This window comes from Mugil cephalus, chromosome 9 (assembly GCF_022458985.1).
Source record: "Mugil cephalus isolate CIBA_MC_2020 chromosome 9, CIBA_Mcephalus_1.1, whole genome shotgun sequence".
NCBI classification, from domain to species: Eukaryota; Metazoa; Chordata; class Actinopteri; order Mugiliformes; family Mugilidae; genus Mugil; species Mugil cephalus.
Genome location: NC_061778.1, coordinates 13,472,734 through 13,494,225, shown reverse-complemented (window position 1 = coordinate 13,494,225; position 21,492 = coordinate 13,472,734). Strand labels below are relative to the sequence as shown.

At 41.8% G+C, this 21,492-nt stretch overlaps 1 protein-coding gene across 2 annotated transcripts in view; it reads right to left on the bottom strand.

The window, feature by feature from the left end:
• The window catches only part of grik4 (glutamate receptor, ionotropic, kainate 4), a 280,111-nt gene that overhangs the window by 204,603 nt on the left and 54,016 nt on the right, over nucleotides 1–21,492 (bottom strand). For both annotated transcript variants that reach the window (XM_047594954.1, XM_047594955.1), the window contains one exon: nucleotides 3,569–3,770. The gene's annotated coding sequence lies outside the window, so the exon portion shown is untranslated. The remainder of the gene's footprint in view (nucleotides 1–3,568; nucleotides 3,771–21,492) is intronic.

The window sequence follows — 21,492 nt, the reverse complement described above, 5'->3', positions numbered from 1 at the left end:
AGGCCCCCCTCTAATAAACATTTGCTCCCAGTAATGGCCAGGTATTCAGGCCCCGGCCACTATTAGAGGAAATACGGTAGTTCGTTCGCAGTACAAGGACCAATACATGCACGTTTCATTTCCCTTTAACATTCCCCCTCTTTGATTCCATTAAAACGCGTCGGCTTGATTGCTGATCCAGATCCTCTCACCGTTCACCAATAAGCCTCCTGCGATGCTTTGTCATTTTTGTCTTAACAGAGCACAGCGGGCAGCAGATGGAGGCTCCCCTCCAGACGACGACGAATCCTGTCCTCTAAATAAACAGCGCAATTCACAACTCTGACACTAGCAGTCATTTTCTATAGGGTCCGGTCTGGCACCTTATTCGGCTAAAAATAAACTTCTTCTGCGGCTTTTTGTGAGCTTGTCTTGTCAGAAATCAAACAAAATGCAAGCGTAAGAGAGGTCACAGAGAAAAGAAAAAGTAGAGAGGCGGCCCTGAGAGGATAAGAGAACAGAAAGTCACGGTGTGTTCAAATTGTCTGCCTGCTTTTATGCTTTCAGGACAAAAGGTTACTTTGAAGTCACCTGGAACCTTGTTTCGTTGCTGCCTCCAACACACGTGAAAATAAAAGCATTCAACGTTTACTGACGTAAATCACCTACGTACTAAAATGTTGAAATATTGCCTCCTGTCTCATCCGTTGTAGTCAGCTCATGTAATAACAGCACTCAGGGAGATTATTTGTTTTAATTAGATGGATTTAATTTTGACTTCTTTTCTTTCTTTGTCTGATTTTATTGCAATAAAACTTAGTTTCCTACAAATTTAAATGATTTGCATTTGAGATTTCTATCTTAGTCACAGTTTCAAAGAGGAGCATTTTTTTACACAGGAGCTTTGAAAAATATGGAATTATTGACACAAATCACGAGGGAAACATACATCTTTACAAAAGGATACTTAGAATGGAAAGGAAAGTGCCTTTTTTGAGAGGAGGTAACTGAAGGTAAAACTTCATCCTCCGGGCTTGTTGTTAAAAGCACATGGGGGAGAAACCAGTAAAAAGAGAAGATAGAAAATGCATTTTTTATGGTTCCATTTTTTTTTTTTTTTTTTTATGGACGGACGAAAGCTTCTCAGCTGAAGAAATCCCAATAAAGTAATCCATTTTCACGCAAACAGTGCTGAATTATAGACCAATAAGAAGCTTTTGTTGTCAGTGGTAAGTGCTGTAAAAACATTTTGTGATGGGAAAAAGGTCCACTTTTGCTTTTTACACATTGTGGCGACGACAAAAATCAACGCGGGGTGTTTCACTATGAGGATGCAGATAGAGATATGGCCGTTTTATTTATTTATTTTGGCAGGACATGCTGTAGAGTTGGGAGATTTCCCGTTCTTCGAACACAGCGACTACTATCTTTGTAGCATAAAGTTTCTTGTGCAGCCGCTGGAAGCAGAGCTCCAGGTGAGTATATCAGCTCGCGGCGCGTTATCAGCGTCCTTCACCTTTATGCTCCGTCCTTATTTTTCTTTAACCTGCCTCATCTGTTTCTAATTCAGTCAGCGTTTTCCCCCCATTTTCCAGAATTACTTTCAACCCCTCCCGGAGAACTTGCTGGAGAACTTGTTGCCTCTGCTGTTGCTTTTATTTATAGATAGAGCAAGTGATACAGCATACTAATAGCAACGGCGAGCAGAAGTGTGTGTGTTTTTTCCCGGCTCTGTGGTGTCTGCAACTCCAGGTCTTTTGGAACCGCTGACAAAATTGGAGATGTGGGCGGCAATTCAGAGGTCTATCTTGATGTTTACCAGTAATGTTTTCAGATTGGTGATACTTTTCCGCTTGAATTAACCTCTTGAACCCAGATATCCGCCTTAAGTGGTGTCAGCAGTATAAACCAATTCTGCCACAAACCGGCAACACATTTCAAAACAAATTTAGTCTCTGCTCATGTTTTGTTTCACTACTTGCTTCACTGCTGTGTATGATTCTTGTCCATAGGTGATATGTCACGTATGTATTGTCACTTGTACATCGTCTTTTAATGATGATCCACAAAGGTACTGGCAATGTACTGTGGATGGTCACAGTAATACAAGGTATATTACCGATAGCAGTTCCTACAGTGGTTAATTCTGAACGTAGGTGATACATGCAGCTAACTGTTAGCGGTGTCACGTAGCCTGTGAGCATCAGTGACACTAGTTTTTGTTCTGTGTCTCGCACCATTGCTACTAGCTGGATCACTGTCGGCAGCTTTTAACTGAGTCAGTGAGTGGAATTGGCAGCAGAGTGTGTCAATAAGAGATCGCTCTCTCTTCTGGCTGTTCAGCTGAGCAAACCAGTGCACGATGAGAGAACCTGAAATAACAAAAGCACGCTACATAACAAAGTTCAAACAGCTCATCTCATCTGAGTATCCAGTCATTCAACTACAGTATAACACGTTCCTCTACAATGAATCAAATGTAGACAAACTCATCGGCATGAGTCAAGAGAGACCAGCTCAGCTTGTAGCTCTTCCGACTTCTCTTTCTGAATGATGAAAACAGACTACTGCCACCTGCTGGTATGAGCAGTTATTTCATTTCATGCAAGCACAGAACTTATGTGTCAGGTCACCACAGGCTGCAGCCTTCGCAGTGTGTTCAAGTGCAACTTGTTGGTCCAGACCATAGACAGTATAAAGATGGACGACAGAACAGCGCCTCACAAATTAAGTCAGAGCAAGTAGAGCTCCCCCTGGTGGCTGGCTGCAGTATAGGTCCTAAGCTCCACCTGCTCCATGTTAATGGATGGGAAGAGGTGGGACACTAAAATACACATAATTTTCAAGTCTCTATTTTTCTGAGAAGTTCCATTTTAAATAGTTATAGAAACAGGATGTGACATCATGATCACTACAAGCTGCAATGCCAACTGCAATAATAAATAAATAAAAAAATGAAGCGCAGTGTATAATCCGCCATTTTTTTTATAACTGGTGAAAGTAGAGCTGAGCGCAGTATTAATTAAATGAAAACACGAGTGCGTTTGGAGGTAGTTTGGGTGGGTTATCGATTACAGACCATATTGCGCAGACTCTGGCTCCAAAGTTACAGGATGGCACCGCCTGTAATAGCCTGGGGAAATAGCATCAGTTTGGGCAATGCAACGAAGTGGGGACACGTTGCCCACAGTCTATGGACCAGACACAGGTGACCTGAAGCGATGTCACAGTCGGCCTTTGCTGGAGGAAGTTGTTTGATGCAGGTTTGGTGTTTCCGGGCTTTTAGGTTTAAGTGGTTAAGTATAGATGGAAGCACTTTCAAAGAGCTATAGAAAGTTTGACAAATGAAACGATAACAGAATTTTTCATGACGTCCATTAGTCTTTCTTACACACATGGATATGACAGCCCTCAGAACACAGATGGCACAAAGTCCTCAATCTAAACTCATTGTCATTCATTATTTTCTCTCTCTCTCTCTCTCTCTCTCTCCCTCTCTCTCCCTCTCTCTCTCCCTCCTTCACTCTCCCCATGCAGTCATTGAACAGGGCAGGAGAGTGGCGGCTGATTACCAAACATCTTCCCCTACCTTTGATCTCCTGAGGTGTGGGGCTCTAATCCATCTTGCAGCACAGGAGGCTGTGTGATCTGCGTGGTTGCGGTAGCCACTTAGCTTCTCCTCATCTCACATACGCATACAGTGTGTGGCCCCTCGGCTCCCACACAAGTGTGTATGTACACACACGCGCGCGCACACACAGTTCGGTCTCTGCAGGCTGAGCTGAGGCACTCTGTAGGAGAGAGAGCAAAAAAGAAAAGAAAAGAAACATGAGTCAGAAAACACAAAAGAGGATGAATATGGCTATATAAAGCAGGAGGACACAATCTTTCGTGAAGTGCAATCAGCTTCACACTGTATAGGGTTTAAGTAAAAATCACAAGAGCGCAAGGGAAATCAAAAGACGAACAAAGGCGCGAGCGAACTGCACATTTTCAAAAAGCAACTTTCAAACAGCGGTGGTGTTTCATAAATTACATATCTGGTGCCGCAGTCCCATTACTAACTCTGAGGGCAGTCATTTATCCAACACACCGCAAGTCTACACTGTAAACCGCAGTTTCAAAGTTCACCGTCCACTTCTGCTGATGGTCTTATTTTACGGTTTGTCCCTTACTCAGCTAGACGGCCCCTTCCTCCTCGCACGGAACATCCGGCATTTTTCATACTGTCACGGCACACGCTTCGCACAGCTCTCCGAACTCATCAGCATTCCAAACAACGCCTGGCGCACAATATTGCCAGACAATTTCCACAGTAAATGAGAAAGTAAATGTCACTTACAAGATGAGCATTAATCTCATGTCATTGCATTTTAATGGCACTCTTACTCAGAGGAGAATTAAACTTCTCCCTGGAGATCCACCTAATCACCGAGCGCCGCGGTGAAATCGCCCTCTTACGTCACACCAGATGCGGTGAGTCACTGTAAGCACATATGAACTTGACACGTAATCTATCTTCGCGCGCGCACACACACATACATAACCATTAAGTCCTTGTTAAGCGCTAAAAGCTTCAGTCGTAAGTCATGAGCGTAAGCGTAGCTCTAACTTTCACCCAGCGTACTTTAACATTATGGTAAAAAAAACGAGCGCGGGTTGGATTATTAATGGCGTGTCTCGATTCCTTTTACCAACCGCGCACACCTCTTTCAACACCTCAACGACTGGGCCCAACCATTTTTAGTTCAGCTGTCACATTTGACCATTGAGGCAAACAAGCACGCTGTTATATCGCTGGTAGACGATAATTAAGTTCTGGTGGTTGGTCTTGTCGCCGTTTTGATCTCATTATATGGAGCTGGTTTCTCACTCAAGAGACAGTGTGACAAAAAAACGGATATCTACTACCGCTGCTACTTTACCAACATGTCATGGAAGTCCTCCAGCGACTAAAGTGACTCCACGGAGATGAATCAATTGTTGTGCTCAAAGTCTCGCTCAGCTGGGAAATCCACTCGTCTGTAATTACTTGCAACAAGTTTTAAGGAACGCACGGGTCTAAGCTCGAGACGATTTACAGCAGCAACGCAATAAAAGGTTAGATCAAATGAATATGCGGAGCTCTTGGCGGGATGTGGGTTAAACAGCAACGGGGAAACTTTTTGAAGTGCTGACATACGTAAAGTTTCAGCAGAAAGGATATTGTTGCTGAATGTTCATTCAGCCGGCTCTTCTCTCCGACTCATTTCCCCTCCCTCTCCCTTTTTTCCCTTTCTTTACGTTCTACCCATCTCAAAGCTTCAGGCTGCCATATAAAAGCCAAAGGTACAGAATCCATTTCCTATCACACGCTGCCAAAAGGATTAAAATTCCTTTTGTACTTCACCGGCATTGACCAATAAAAGACACAGTAACTTTTACATCAGTTGAGCAGCAGCATTGCAGGACCACGTCTGAAGCGCAACGTCAACACTTCAAATGAACTGTACTGTTGCCAGTAAATGTCATCAACTGGAGTCATTTCGCACCGTGCATTGCAGACTCTAATTAGGGATTCAAAATGTAATGCAATAAATATCTTTAACACTGCATATGTGAAGGCAGAAAAATACCAGAAGTGTCCAGCAGTTTTAAAAACAACAAAAGGAAACCGACTTTGAATAAATCCTCCGCGCTTGCATAAAAAAAAAAAAAAAAAACTCTCCATTGTAAGTGCATAAAATCATAGCACATTACGAGAAATAAGCAGCTGTCCTTTGGTTAAGAAACATTTGCTACTGATATGATTGTGATGTAGCAGAAACAGTCCAGACTAGCTGCAGGGCACTTTTTAAAATACCCACAACCCACTGCACTACAACAGGATTACGACGAGACTTGATGAAGCTGTTCTCATGTATTTTGGACCATCTGCACAGCGACGATTGGCCGGAAGCCTTGGATTTTTTCTGCAAGCTCTCACGCTCAAATAAAATTTGGTCTGTAGCAATTATAGAAAATAATGGGTAGACAAAGCTCGCACAGATAATGTTCAGCCTTTCACGCTCAGAAACAAGTGTTGAACATCATAAACACACTTCATATGGCAACTGACAAACAGGTAATTGTTAATTTAGTAGGTTGCACAAACAACTAATTTGCCAACTATAATTATCAGTCAGTAGAAACCGGACTCACCCACTTTCCAAGTTCAAACTCCAACTTAATCTTACATGATTACGCTATCGCAGCATTATTAGCTCCAGTCAAGATGCGGAAGAGCTAACATGTTGTGACACAAACGGGTGATACATACGCTGACTGAGAAACAAATGTCACTCTCAGCAATAAACAAGTACATGTTTTGTCATGGAAGAACCAATCACTATGACTCACGTCGCACAACAGCAAATGCCACGGTTGATACAACCAGTGGCTGCTGAACAAGTCAAAATGCGCGTCGTGGAAAAAAAAAATAAATCAAAAGTGTGATAAATATAAAATGTAGATACACATTTCCATCACACACGTGCTGTAGCTGCGAAGCCAGCTGTGAAGCTGCAGAGCCAAAGCGAGGTGGGAATGTGAAACCTTCATTTCATCCGTGCAGTTCGCAGATGGCGTGCGGTGCCGCGCGTCTCGCCGCATTTCTTCACACGCACCCTTTATTATTATTGTAACGTAAATCAATGTTTTTAGTTGTTGGTTAGCAGAAAGGTATTTCCATCTGTTCAGGAAAAGTTCGGAGAGGGAGAAAAACAGGCGGCGCACTATAGGGGGAACCTCGTGTCAGCGTGTTTCTTCTGATAACTTGGATATTTCCTAATTAATAGTTACAGAAAGTGAAGTGAGAGCTGATTTTATGGGAGCAGTTTTTCACAGCTGTCAACACGGCAGTGACTGACCAAGTTAATGAGTTTGTGTGTGTGTGCATGTGTGTGTGTGTGTACTCAATCAAAGTGTACTCAAAAATGTTGTTTGCACTTCATGAACAAAATGCACCGCGGCTTATATTGGATGGAGATTTCTCCTTAATTGGATCCGCAAAGGAAAAAAAAAAAAAATAATAATAATAAAACAAAAGAACTTGATGAAAAACTGTCCTGATGCGACTTTATGTCGATTTACTACTAGCATGACTTTGAGAGTTGCGGTACATGACATATGCAGATTGATATTTTACCGTGAAATCAATGTAATATGGAAAAGGGCAGGGGAGCAATATGGATTTTTCTGTTTTTGCTTTGGCGTGAGCATCAATTTCTATAGGTGATCTGGAAAGAGGGACAAATGGGCAAACAAGACAGCACCAAAGAGCTGCTGCAGCAGAGGTGACGGGTTAGGAAGGCTTTGATTTATCTGCGCTCTGGAGTGCAGTATAGCAACCCAACACTCCTACCACATTTCAGGTGGAATGTACAGTATATGCCATTACTGTAATGCTGCTGCTAGTACTAAAAGCAAAAAGTCTGAAACTGAAAGATTGCAGGCCTCGCTCAGGCGGTAGAAGCTTCAAAAAAAATGTCCTCATAGTAAGTGGTTCCCAAACTTTAATCCTCGGAGCTCCCTTTACTTGCACCACATGACAAACTGAGCCAGGTTTGGTCCTGTTCTTTAAAGGAACAAAGTTAAGTGATTCTTGACATGTAGTTCTACCTTCTTGTTTGATACTTGTGAGTCTTCAGCCTGTTTGCGTTTGTCAGTCAGCTGAGAAGGACCAGCTCGTCCAGTGAGAGAACAGATAGCTGACGAGCTCATCCTAGTTGTGCTTCTAAACTGGTCATGGCCACAGAGATGCAAGTAGCATACTAGTTTTTTTGTGTTGTAGTTTTTTGACTCATCATTATCATTATTACTAAAACACAGTGGGCCCTCTCATGATCTCTGACTCACACTCCAGTTTGGGAACCACGGCTCTAAATGGATATGAAAATATTTCAGGCGCAAACGTCATCGCCAATTCCAAAATTACATCCAACATATTCACAGTTTGAGTCTCGGAGCAACTCATTGTTATGACATTCATTTGATATTCAAATACAAAATAAAAGTATTCATCTATATTCAGCTTCTGATAAATTACTGTGAATCTTCTGTGGGAGGACTTTTGGTGATAGAAGTTAAAAGGTCTGATGAAGCTCTTTTAATACGTTCTTTTTTTATCCCAGTGAGAAAATCTTTGGTTATATAATATTGAAGACAATATCTGAACTCATCACTGGACAAAGAAAGTGGGGAAAACTAAATCAGGATAGTTGTACAATTCAATTTCATAAAGATAATATGAAATAATGAAAAGCTCCAGATCTTTTTTTTTTTTAGCTAAATTTCTATATGCAATCACCAAGAATGTGACAACACTTAGGACTAGTGCACTGGAGGGCATTGCCCTGAAGCCGTTATCTGTATTTTGCAAATCTCACCATTGTATTTCTTGTTTTCTGATGTTTGCAGTGCATCAAAGAGACTCTTCAAAGGGTTCGTCAGTCAGCTTGTGGTCAGACCTGCCAGCTCCTGCCAGCTCTCTACCTCTCTGCTGCTGTTCTTAATGCTGAACTCTTTAGCTCTGCCTCTAGTTACAAAAGAATATAGCTTCCTATCGGCCGGTGCCATGACCCCAATTGGAGAACCATATTCAATGCAACACACAGGAGAGATGAGAGGCAGCAGAAAAACTGTCCAGGCAGGCTGCAGGGGACCGATAAAGCTTTTAGAATTCAAAAGCTGTCACCACACCGTCCCTCATGCTAACAGCCATCCAGCTCCTTTTTCCCACCAACAACCCAGGTGGCAAAAAAGACATTAGGTGAAAAGTTGTGTACGGCGACGGCGCCGACACGCAGCCGCGAAGAAACAAATCCTCAGCGTTTTCTCTAACAATCCAGACAGACATTAGTGAGTGTAAAATAATATATTCAGAGGCAAACAGATTCAATCAAAACAAAAGCCGTAATCCCTCTATTGTTTGATAATCTAGCTGCCGGAACATTTTTCGTCAACATTGCACAGACAAATTTTTATTATATTGGTTGAAAGTCAACACAGATACAAAAAAATTAAAAAAAATAGTTTAGTTAAACACATAATACAGAACATGAGATCGTGGAAAGGAAGGCAAAGTAAAAAGCTCCAGAGGGGCAGAGAGAACAGATGACAGACGGTGAGGAAAATGATCTAAAGGAAACCGGGTGCATGATTAGCTATGATCCCAAACACAGAGGACCATATTTTCATTTCAGCAAAAGGCATTTGAGCCGATTCACTTTGTGGGTCACGTTTTTCCATCGCCATTCAGCGGAAGTTATTCTGATTGACAAGCCATTACCACAGAGTTGACACGGCCTGTGTAGATTTTGACAGGCTGAAATAATTTACAGCAGGTAAATAAACATTTGTTTCCCAGGCTCATGCGCGTTAATTAGCACAAAGACGCCTCGGAGAGGAAGAGCTTCCCTCGCGACACGCTCGTAATTCCGTGACCGCGGCCGCGACACATTTAGGTCACAAACTACACATATCCCGAACCCTCCAGCCACTTCCGAGCGCGTCAGTTTGACGCTTCTGGCTTATGTCGAGCCGTGAGAGGACGCTAACCCGAACGGGGAGCGGTAGCTGAACTGTGAACGCAAAGAAAAGGTGACGGAAAGATTAAACGCAAGGACGGACGAGGAGGGATGCATGAGTGCGGGGGCCGAAAAAAGACACAGATAAGATTGTGAGACTGATGGGCTTAAAGAGGCAGAAAAAGGAAGGATGAACTCCAAGCGAGAGGAGAGAGGTAGCAGCGGGAGGGGGAGGCCATATTAGGAGCCAGCGAAGTTGAGTAAGTGGCAGACTGCCACGTTGGGCATTGCAGGACAGAACAGACTCATTTAGGTGTCTGCAGTCGACGCCACTGAATGGCAATAGTGCTTCCTCTGCTGCTGGTTTCAGGGACGTGCCTGGAGTGTAGAGTAGCCTTCTTCCTGTGGCCTGGGGCCTTAAATCAGTTCTGCACTAGACACACCGACGAGCAGCTGCACACACACTCTCTCCCACTGTTACTCTCTCGCTCGTCTTCTCGCGGCGAACAGAGATGCACATCCATTTGCACATTGTGACCCCAGAATGGGAACTTGAGAAGACAGCGTTGGCTTTGAACTTGACAATATTCAAGACATATGAAAAAAAAAAAAAGAAAAGAAAAGAAAAAAAAAAGAACGATTTGGTTTTATTAGCATGGAGAGGTGCCACTCAATGGTGAGACTCTACAAAGAGACCCAGATATGACAATGAAGACAAGGTCGGGTGGGTTCCTGACAAAGCTCCAACTGACGCAACGCCGCGGACTTTCGGGAAACTAATGTTGTAGGCCTGAGGTGTACAGGAAGGATTTCATAGACCTTTTTGATCCCGGCAGCCTGTGAGTGATCCTCAGCAGTAGCCTCAATACTACTAGAGTGTCCTCCCACGTGTCTCCAAGGTGGACAGAATTACCAAAGAAACATGACTTTGAATCCTGGTGGGTTTTAACCTCACCTAAGGATACCAGGCGTCGGTGCATCCTACAGTTGTTCACGTTCATTTATAATGCATGACCCGGAGTACAATATTTTCCCCTGGGGGTACACAGGTATATGCATAATTTACCACCGATTCCATGGAAGCAGACGGTGCAGCAGCACGACCTCCGGAGGTTTTGTCAGGGAATCCTGCTGATGACTCTACTGCTGGCAAGAGACGTTTCGTAAGGAAAAAAAAAAATCTATATTTCAACAAGATTCAAATTCTACCCTTTAAGTCGATCACTGAGACAAGAACATTGACATCTGATTTATGACCAGCAGACAAAATCAATCTCGTCGTCACAAACCAAAACATACCCTATATTCTTTCGGGCACCCAAGACGTCCTGGTTTCAGAAATAGATGGACAGTCTCCTATGTGTGTCTATCGACTGGGTTTATACCGTTCTTCACCACTGAAACATTTCCCTTTGACAACATACTCTGTAAAAGTGAACACAACCTTCAATTCACTGATAAAAGACGTCATCAGCACCTCCCGTGCACCTTTTTTCGCTACCACACATTCCAGCGAGCCACCTTGCAACTCCAGCTGCAGAAAAATCCTTTCACATTTCTAACACCGAACCCTAATACTCCATAAACAAACATGCAAAACTATTTCGGCTCATTTCAACTGCTTCTCTGACAATATTTCATTATCAGCTGCCTCTGCTCCTTCCAGCCTCATCTCCCCTCGTATAAGCAGTCATTCATTACCATCATTGTTTGCCATAAGCTAATTTACACACTCCTGTGATCGTTACGAGTCTCATGCCCTTAGTGCTTCATAAAGCATCCGACCCCTCTATTGTATTGTCTGTTATTCACCAGGTAATTCAAGTTTTGTTTTGGAGTCTGTTTTCTTTCTCAACTTGTTTGCCAATCACAGGCAGCTGACGCACACACACACACAGACACACACAACGACACACAATAATGGCTTTTTGATGAGATGCTTGACCATGAAGATGAGCTGACATTGAGAAAGGGCCTTGAGAGATGCGCGCTGGCGCGTGCCAGCAGCTGCACTGAATTCTGAGTTTAATTTATGAATGTATTAAACGTTTTAATGTCAAATGGCCCTTGCATTTGCTTAGACGTCAGGCTGTAAATGAAATCAACACAATCATGGACACACAGGCATACAAAACGCACGCGTAAGGCATGTGGTAGCTCAAGGACAAGGGCGGTTCTCAACAAAAGGTCTGAAGGCAGCAATAATGTAATTCTATTTTAATTCCCTGTATTTGACATCACATTAATGTGTCATTTATTTGTTGATTACAGAATTTTAGCAAGTACAAACATAAGCTGTTTACAAAGTTCTGAGGAAGATACAACGTTTGTGATCGACAGATCAGGCATAACATTATGACCACCTGCCTAATATTGTGTAGGTCTTCATTGCACCTCCAAAACAGTTGTGACTCATCAGAGACTGGACATGGGCCTTGTGAGGGTGTCCTGTGATGTCTGGTGACAGGATGTTGTTAGTGGGTGGGGTGGGTGTAGTGGGTGGGGTGGGGGGTCCTGTGGGTTGAGTGGAAGGGCCTCTGTTGATCATCCCACGGATACATGATCAGTTTGGTATCTAGTGAATTTGGAGGCCATGTGAACACCCTGTGCTGTTCTAAGTGTTTTTTGAGTTGTTCCTAAACTATTTTTGTTTGTGTGTGTGTGTCAGGCTGCATCCTGCTGGGGATGGCTGCTGCCATCAATAAGTGTCATTGCTATGCAGTGCAGGTACCTCGTCTGGTCTAGGTGGGTGGTACTTGTCTAAGTAACAAGATGTCTAAGTAGCAAACCATTGGATGGTCAATGTTATTTGTGTTTCATGTCAGTGGTCATAATGTTATGCCTGACCAGTGTACATACATATATGATTTATATACATCTAGATAAATCATCATTAATGGCATTCGCACAGTGCCAGATATATGTGCCCTCTTTAGTTTACATTGATAAAACGTGAAGACACCCACTGAACATTTGTATTTTGATCAGAAGCTAGAGGACTGGCACTTCAAGTGTTACGTCAAATATTTCCTCTATTTCTCTTAAACACTGCAGAAAAATATCAGTGATTTCTGTGAGAGATAATATCTCAGAGGCTTCCGGGTGTAACATTTCATCCATCCATTCCATAAAATGTGATGTTATCACGAACATTATCTGTTAGGTAATACCGTCCTCTTACCACAGCAGACCATCATCTTAATTAGGATTTGAACCTGCAGGCTTAAACTATAATCTTTGCTAAAAATCAATGGTGTTTATGGAGTGCGCTAATGGAAACATGTTTTAAGAGCAATTATGCATCTGTTGTTATGTTCTACTGATGATCCTACATCTATCCCTTTGATTCATAATGGTCATGCTTTCATGAGTGACATACTTCAGGCCGTTAACAGTTTTCATCCCAATGTGGTCATGAGAGTTTGATCTTGATGGAAACACTAATGGGGGCTTGTTTCTCTTTATGTGGCTTTCCTAAAGCAAAATACACAACTATGATATACAAATACAGAGGTTCGTGATCTGCAGGTGGTGTATTATGCATAGCAAACTCTTGCAGAGAGCTGTGGTCTCTGTGAGTAATTAGAAAATACTCCAGATAAAAGCACACGCAAACAGGGCAATGTATGCCATGTCTGTAATGATCAAGGCTTTCTTTCCACATAACTTGAATGCTAATTGGTTATTGCCGCAAAATAAGGGATGTAAGCTGAATAATGTGCAAACAACATCCACTCTAACAAGTAATGTCGTCTCAGACACACTTGTCTTTTTAACTCCTTCGGAACAAGCCTTTTTATTTTTATTTCCACCTTTTCCACCAAGATTCATCAGTACTAAATACGAAACTGTACGGCCAAAATGAACAACACTGGGTTCTACTGAGAAGAGGAACTCGGGGGCAATGATGCAACAAAAATGTAGCACAACAAAGACTTAATCTACTTAAGGGCAGGAGGCCACAAAAACATCTTAAGAATGTCCTTCAAGACAATGCTGACTGCTGCCGTAAAATGAAGTAAAGAGGCAAAACAGTATGCTTCAAAAACATCCTCAAATTTAGTCAGTCACAGCTGGACAAAATGAATTACGCTGGCTTCTGTGGATAAGGTTTCAAATATAATACTTAGCTCTAATAATTCTCAACTGCAACCAAATTTGATGCAGCAGAGATGTAGCACCTGGCATGCTAAAACCATTTTAGTCATAGCAGTGCCAGGTGGCCTCTTCAGTGAACGTGTTACACTTGGCGACCTTTTAAAAATGGCAGTTGCTGCATTTTTAAATAGAGTTGCCACCTGGTCCCGCTACATGGACCTCCAAGATGGAAGAGGTAAAATTTCTACCAGTGCAGGTAAGATATTGTCATTTCTCTCTCTGGGCTTTGCCTGCTGCTCCAAAGCAACTGACCTTGATAATATTCCAGCGAGATTGATTAGAAACGGAGCTGAAATCATTACTCAATGCATTACCCATATTGTAAATCTCTCAATTGAGCAAGGTCTTTTCCCTAGTGATTTTAAACTTGGTAGAGTGGTGCCTCTATACAAGAAAGGGAGCAAACTAGATCACGAGAACTATAGACCTGTTTCTATCTTGTGCTGCCTGTCAAAGATCTTTGAGAAGATAATTTTTAGTAAAACTGACCACTACCTGTCCTCACACAAATTAAGATATGATTTTCAGTCTGGATTTTGTAAATCCCACTCCACAAGATACCCCTTTATTGTATTTAAGTGACTACATCAGGAGGGAGATAGAACGAGGAATTCCTTGTTGTATGGCATCTGGCACAGTTGATCATGCCATATATTGTCCAAACTGAAAACCTCTGGATTTAATGACAAAGCAATCAGTTGGGCAAATCTTACCTCAAAGATAGGAAGCATTCTAGGCCTATGGACTGGAGTACCACAAGGGATTGTACTCGGACCACTACTCTTCATTTTATTCATTAATGACCTGAAGTCTGTTTCTTCGAGTGAATTTTTTTATACTTTGATGACTCTGCAGTACTGTTTTTTCTTGATTTAATAATATTTCTTAATATCAGCAGGTCGATGACTGATAACAAGCTGTCACTCCATTTAGGAAAAACAGAATCCATAATGTTTGGAACAAAGATGAAATTGAAAAAGTCCCCTGGTTTTAATTTTGTTGTTAGTGACACTGTGCTTTAATACCTTGACTGTGTGCTGGACAGTCTTATGTTAGATGTAGGCCAGGCTAAAAAGATGCCTGACAATGCCTGCCTGTTCTTGGTATAATGGCTTAACTTCATACCTTAAAATCCAACTACAGACTTCTCAAAACAAAGTCGTTAGCGTTATTCTGAAACTCCCGATGAGAACTCACCTTAATCACCTTTTCATTTTAAGAATCTTGGGTGATCAAAAGTAGAGGAAACAGTTTCACAGATGGAGCTGTGCATGATGCATAGAATTGTGCATTGTGATGTCCCTCAATAATTGTTTCCTCCAGGTGAGGGATATTCATAACCATTCCACTACAGGCAGTTCCACAGACTTCGTTCCACCCAGGTTTAAGAGTACCATGGGGAAGGAAAGTTTTTTGTATGTGGCAATAACTTTATGGAATAGATTGCCAGGAAATCTTAAAACCATTCGCAGCTTGTCAGGTTTATCTGGCCATTTTAGATCTGCTGTCCTGACCTTCCCCTCCACCACCTCCTCCTCCTCCTCCAAGGACCACAACGGAAATAAGCCTCTGGGCTTTATTGTGCAATCCTGACTTTTTCTTCTTTCTTCTTTTGCACGTATGTTTTGACAGAGCTGGTGTTATTATAAATGAAATTGTCAAATAAATCCAATCAAATCAAATGCCTGAGTATTACTTGAGACTTTTAGGCTACTAATTGACTCCCTCTTGATTGCCTCACGGCGTGCTGTTTAATTAGATGTTAACATGTATGTGCGACATGTCAGAAAACATATTTTTTTTCATGTTCACACATTGTCACTTCAAATGGTCTTTAGCTTTTCCAGATGTCTGTTTGTTTTCCTCGTTCTATCACAGCTGCAGTCATTAGCGGAGACGTAGTGGCCTACAGTTGTTTGTCGTGAATGAGGTAGTACTGTTAGGCCACAATCATGTTGAACATTTATAGAAATAAAAATACTTATTTTTAGAGTTTTTGTTTACTTTATTAATCACTTTTTAATACCGTTTTTCAATGACATCCTCTCGCATGGGTTTATTAGCGGCTTCCAACCGCTATATAAGCCATTGATTGATTTTCTTTATTTCTTTAACTATATTTGTGGGTAAAACTCATTTCGTTGCAAAGCTGTGTGCTGCGCATTGATTCGCGTTACTAGAACACACTCAGGCCATCAGGGTTAGCTTGCTGCACATAGCTAGTAAATATCGATTGCACATGCAACATTAATTATTTAACTCTGATCCTCAAATGTTTGCCCCTCATGCCAGATGAAGTTAAAGGGACCCTTGAGTTAGACCAACACAAACCATATCTGAACTGTATTGCTGGATAGACTGTGAATCTATTTCTATTTGTGAATCGATGTTATTGTTTTGTGAACAAAGTCTAAGGTTTAAAGAGAGCGGGGCCAACTAAACTCCTGACCTCGTGGCTCTGTCGTTCGTCCTGTCTAATTGGTTCCCTTCCTATTTTCCAACGTCCTCCACTTCGTTGCCTGTGGCTTCTCATTTCATCTTCTCGTGTATCTCTCTGCGTCCCGCCCACCCACCTCTCTGTGACTCCCATCCTTCCTCTGCCTCCCAATAATTTGATCAACTCAAATTGCAGTATTGCCTGCCAGTAATTGTTTTACCTCGTAGAAAATGAAGTCTGAATTCACAAGAGAAGCCCATGCTCTGCAGCTCAAAGTTGGCATTATATATGCTGATGCTTATGACATATAGAAAAATAATGTGCAAAGACAATTCATTTTCTGAACTAATTTCCTACTTCATCTTCTTGAGACTAACGCTCTTTTATTGAACTACAAGTGACAACTACGGTTCAGGAAATTTGTATTGGCAAAGTATGAACCAGGAAATTAGTTTAGGGTGTCAATATCAAAAATCACAACACAGAGTTGATGAATGTTTCACTTGAGACTACGAGCACTTTCTAAGATCTCTTAAAACCACTGATTCAATCGAGCAGTGTTTAATATCCACAATCAAGCAAACTGGCAAAGGCTGACAGAAAAAGATCAAGAACAGGCATGAATGATGAATCTGATGAACAAATGATGGAAGATGTGCATAACGGATGTTCCCTGAATGTAAAATGTAGACAGGCCTGAGGTAAAGTATTTGTTGATCGAGAATTCTCTCAAGGTATGTGTAGCCCACATGGATTTCGTACAATTTGCCACATTGAACCTGTCACAGAGACATTCATCAGACCAAATCCTGACTGACAATATGTCTAGACAATGTTCCTCGAGCAAAACATGCACAAAACACAATTAAAAGTCAAACAAAACAATGGTTTCGGATGCCGGGCGGGTGGCGGTACGTGCAGACATGTCCGCGTATTCTGACATGAGACGAATACGCCTTTCATTTGCTTTCCAAATTAGATTGTGGTTGCCTCCATCAATCACCTTCTCCCTGAGACAGCCGGCCATCTTTAGCTCTGTGCTCCAGGATAGGCTGGATCTATGGTCTCAATCAGATCAGCCACACACTGGGCCTCACAGTGATATCACCCCAGGCCACAGGCTGCTTTAACCATCATGGGCTGCTGAGCGGCTTTCCTTTCCTTGTGTTCATCCTTCCTGCTTGTATGCAGCGGGCCACGGGGACCAGCTGTTTTCGTAGACCATTAACCCCATTGTCTTGTGCTGGAGTTCAGTCTTTACCGAGCTACCAGCATGGCTTCAGGGACGCCTATGTTGCGCTGTCAATTGGTTGGTTAGGCACTCACTTCGGTCCACACTGAAATATCTCAAACAGCGTTGGCTGCCGCGCGCAGATATCCTCTTTGCAGAGACCATGAATCCTATGATTTTGATCCTGAGCATTGAAGATCCAAACAGTGAATTCTCAGACAACTATGAGGTAGACAGCAATGAATTTTGGGCCAAATATTAGTGTGTCTTTGATCACTAATTTGGTTTATGACCAAATACATGCAAAAGCACTGATGATAGCAAATATTAGTATGTTAAGATGGGCAGAAAAGGTGGTTTACATGTTATACCTGCTAAACATTAGCATGCTAGCATCACTGTGAGCATGCTACTGTGTTGTTTTCTTGCATTTAGCCTTGTAGAGCCTGTAACGTGGCTGTAGCTCTTTATTATCGTTATATTACTTTTGACAGAATTAAGAGTTTTTATTCTTGCATTTTTTCATTTATACCAAAATATTGTCCTTGTTGGCGTCTTAATTGACCACGTTAAATAATGGCAATCCCGAAGGCGCTGGTGGGCATAGATTCCGCAATGATGTCGACCATCTTGTGCGTAATAAACCTTAATCGATTTTAAATGTTGCAATTACAATTTACAATTTTACTAACAAGTCGTTTATATTTTCAGAGGGGCTGCACATTAAAGCAACCGCGCTCACAATCTCAATGCAACATGTAGAGAGCAACACTGAGAAATTTAAAACATTTAGGACTAAAAACACATCAAACACACAACAAAGACTCCCTCTCTTGTAGATCTGAACCACAATCCTTCAATTTGCAATCCAGCTTGAGAGCGGGATAACAGTGAAATTTAAATGTAACAGCAATTTCCTTTGTAACAGACGATTTGACTAGAAGCTCGCTACCTCAGCCGTCAACATGTCTACGGCATAAACCAGAGTTGTCTCCCTCCTCACAACAAACGCAGCTGCTACAGGCTGTGACATCTACTGCGAGACCTCGGTGCAGCAGGATATCTGAAAACACCTGCCTTAACTCTAACACATGGCATGGGACACATACCCCGCGCAGAGCCTGAGGGCATCACTCGTCACCACGTCAAAGCTTTCTCCACATGCTTTGTAAACTGAATATAATTTAATCCACAAAACACAAGTCAAGGCTTTCCTCTGCTGACTGAAACAGCCCCGGTGACGACTTCTTGGGAGCCCTGCTTTAGTGATTAAGGAGGATGACACCCAGAGAGAGACAGTCGTCGCGCTCCGAGCCTGTTCTTCCAAGCAACACGCTCTCATCCACTCAGCCCCTCCATCCTTCCCTCCGTTACAGCCGCTGCGACTAGTCGGTGACTTGAATTCGTGAACGAGGAGCGCGGCGCGATTTCTAATTATAAAAGAAGGCGAGGCCCACGGTGCTAACGTTGTTGTAACGGTCAACATCACCCTCTGTGTCTGTGTGAAAGAAGGAAAGGACAACACTGCCAAAGTGGGGTGAGGCCAAGGCCAGTCCATCTCAAATTCATAGCGCTGATAAAGAAAGAAATCAAACCAAGTGACTGGAACGGTTATCTTCGCTACAATTTAACAGACTATTATCTCACACTGAAACACAACATACTGCCCGGCACCAGTAAATCAATGCAGCATTCTACATCATTTTCATTATTGCAGAGTGTCTGCCACCCAGAGACTCCTTCGACTTCATTTCTATACTCCAGCTCCACATGAAACAATCTAAACACCACTTTTCTTCAATGCTGCTTTTAGAAATGGACGTTAGAGTTTCGTACGCGGCACATTTCTCTCAATTTCTGTCAGTGTTATGCATCTATACGTATTCTTAATTAAAAGCATGGGAATCCCTCTTTCTGAATTCATCACAACCCACAACATTATACAGAATTTTTTTCCTTTCCTTTCAACTTGTTTACAGACTTCAACCACCCACCCAGAGAGAGACGTCAAGTCGCACGAAAAAAAGAAAAAAAAAAGGAAACGAGAACAACCTGCACACTTTTAACAAATTAACATAAACATTTGAATAAACATGATAAAAGCAAATCTTCCCTGAGCAAATCCGCCACAGTAATTGCACTGAACGAGATAATGGCGCACCGCCTTTTTCATCTTGCTTCAAATTTAAAAACACTCCCCGGAATCTCTGAAAACGTTCAGCCTCTGATGTGGAGGCGTTCTGCTGACTGGCCCACAAATGAAATTCATTGGAATCTCCATCTCTCCAAGATTTCCACAGCTACTCCATCACATTATATGTGATAAATGGTCTCACTCTCCTGAACAAATAACACTTTTTTTTCCTGAAATGTTTCATTTCTTGCCATTTGCATTACACAAGTAGGGTGACGCCATTAATGATGTGGGTCCGTCAGGACTATCTGCAGTGAGTTTGTCAGCATTGCATTAGTTGATAACTTTCTTTGACAAAAATTCAAATAGTTGACTATACTCATGCTCTTTGCACTCAAATAAAGGCGTGTACATACCCAGATGAACCTGCAGCAGAGGATCAGTGGTCATCAAACAAGAAAAATATGGTATATGGCCCTCGGTTTCTCCGGTACAATGGCGGCTAAGGAGGCAAATTCAAAGTTCAAAACAACTTCATTAATGCCTTAACCCTTTTACATTCAGCTGGGTCGTATATGAGACAACAGTAGCTTTTTTTTAACCAATCAGAGTTGTGTTTGAGTGAATGCTGCATGCAATATGTTATTTTCTTCTGATTTCATTGATAAAAGCCATTATAGGATTCAACCAACAGAGCCGACACAACCAACGCATTTTTTTCCAAAACAAAGAAATTCAGGCGAACCCAACAACTTCTTATTTTTAAACTGTGTGGCAACTGTTTTTTTTTTTTTTTTTTTTTTTGCTAAAAGGCTGAAACGATAAGAGGTAAGGGCAATTCCATTTGGCAGCGCAGACACCACCAGCATGCTCATAACACAAAACGGAGGAGGAAAGAAACGAAAAGGCTGTCAGCTGTGTGCACTCTGCTATCTGTAATAACAGTTTACATGGACGAATTTGGATAAATATCTTAATTAAAAGTACGTCTCTTTATCTAAAATACACAAAACACACACAATATAAATACTGCACACATTCAGATTAATTTACATAGTTTTGGTTTAGCAGTCAGAGACCAGGTGGTTAAGTTACTGAGAGACCACAATGTGTGTCTAAAGATGTGAGTTTCTGACAGTTATAAACCACCGAAGTGAAGATGCATGAGGACAAGACGGCTGAATACTTCAACTGTCATGCACACGGAAAAAATCTTGCCATAAGTATTAAGTCGTTGGTTGTTAGTTTGTGATCAATACTTCCCTCTGTTATTGATATGGTCTCAATGATTGGTGATGAACAGCAAGCTACAAGGTAAAATTTATTCTTATCTATACAGCTGCTGTATTTACATATTTGACGGTTTTAATACCCTGAGCACTAACATTATGGAACAAGGTTTATTTCTTTAGCGTCTGATCCTTAATGGTTGATTTGCGATGTTTACTCGTGCCTCGTGAGTGAGAGTAAAAGAAAGAAAAACAAACATTATGGAGAGGTACGGCATCACCTAATTTCATGCATTAGTCATACTCTTGTTTACATCGTACTTCTGAGCTAATATCCATTAGTGAATTTTAAATATAGAACTAAAAGTACAAACTGTGCCTCTACAGTCACGTATAATAGAAAGCCATTATACATCTCCTCCTTCTTCCCGAACATTAAATCCTTTAATATTCAAGGGTCAGACATTGTATTCAACGCAGTCGTCACAACTTTCTGTCACACACACATACTTGGCTTTGTCCTCCCTTTCATTGCGCCATTCATACCGTCTCTCCACTTAAAGTGCCCATTAATATCTATGAAACTGGCTGCCGTCCAATGTGCTGCCACTGGAACAGGAATGAACTGTAGACTGCAACAGTCCTGGACTCACATTCAAAGAGCATGTCATAATATTATTTATTACGAGAGAGAGAAAGAGATCAAAAGTCATGCCGTCATAAACAAGGCCTCAACAACACTAGCTTAGTGTTATTCAGTCCAGATAATGATTTCTTGA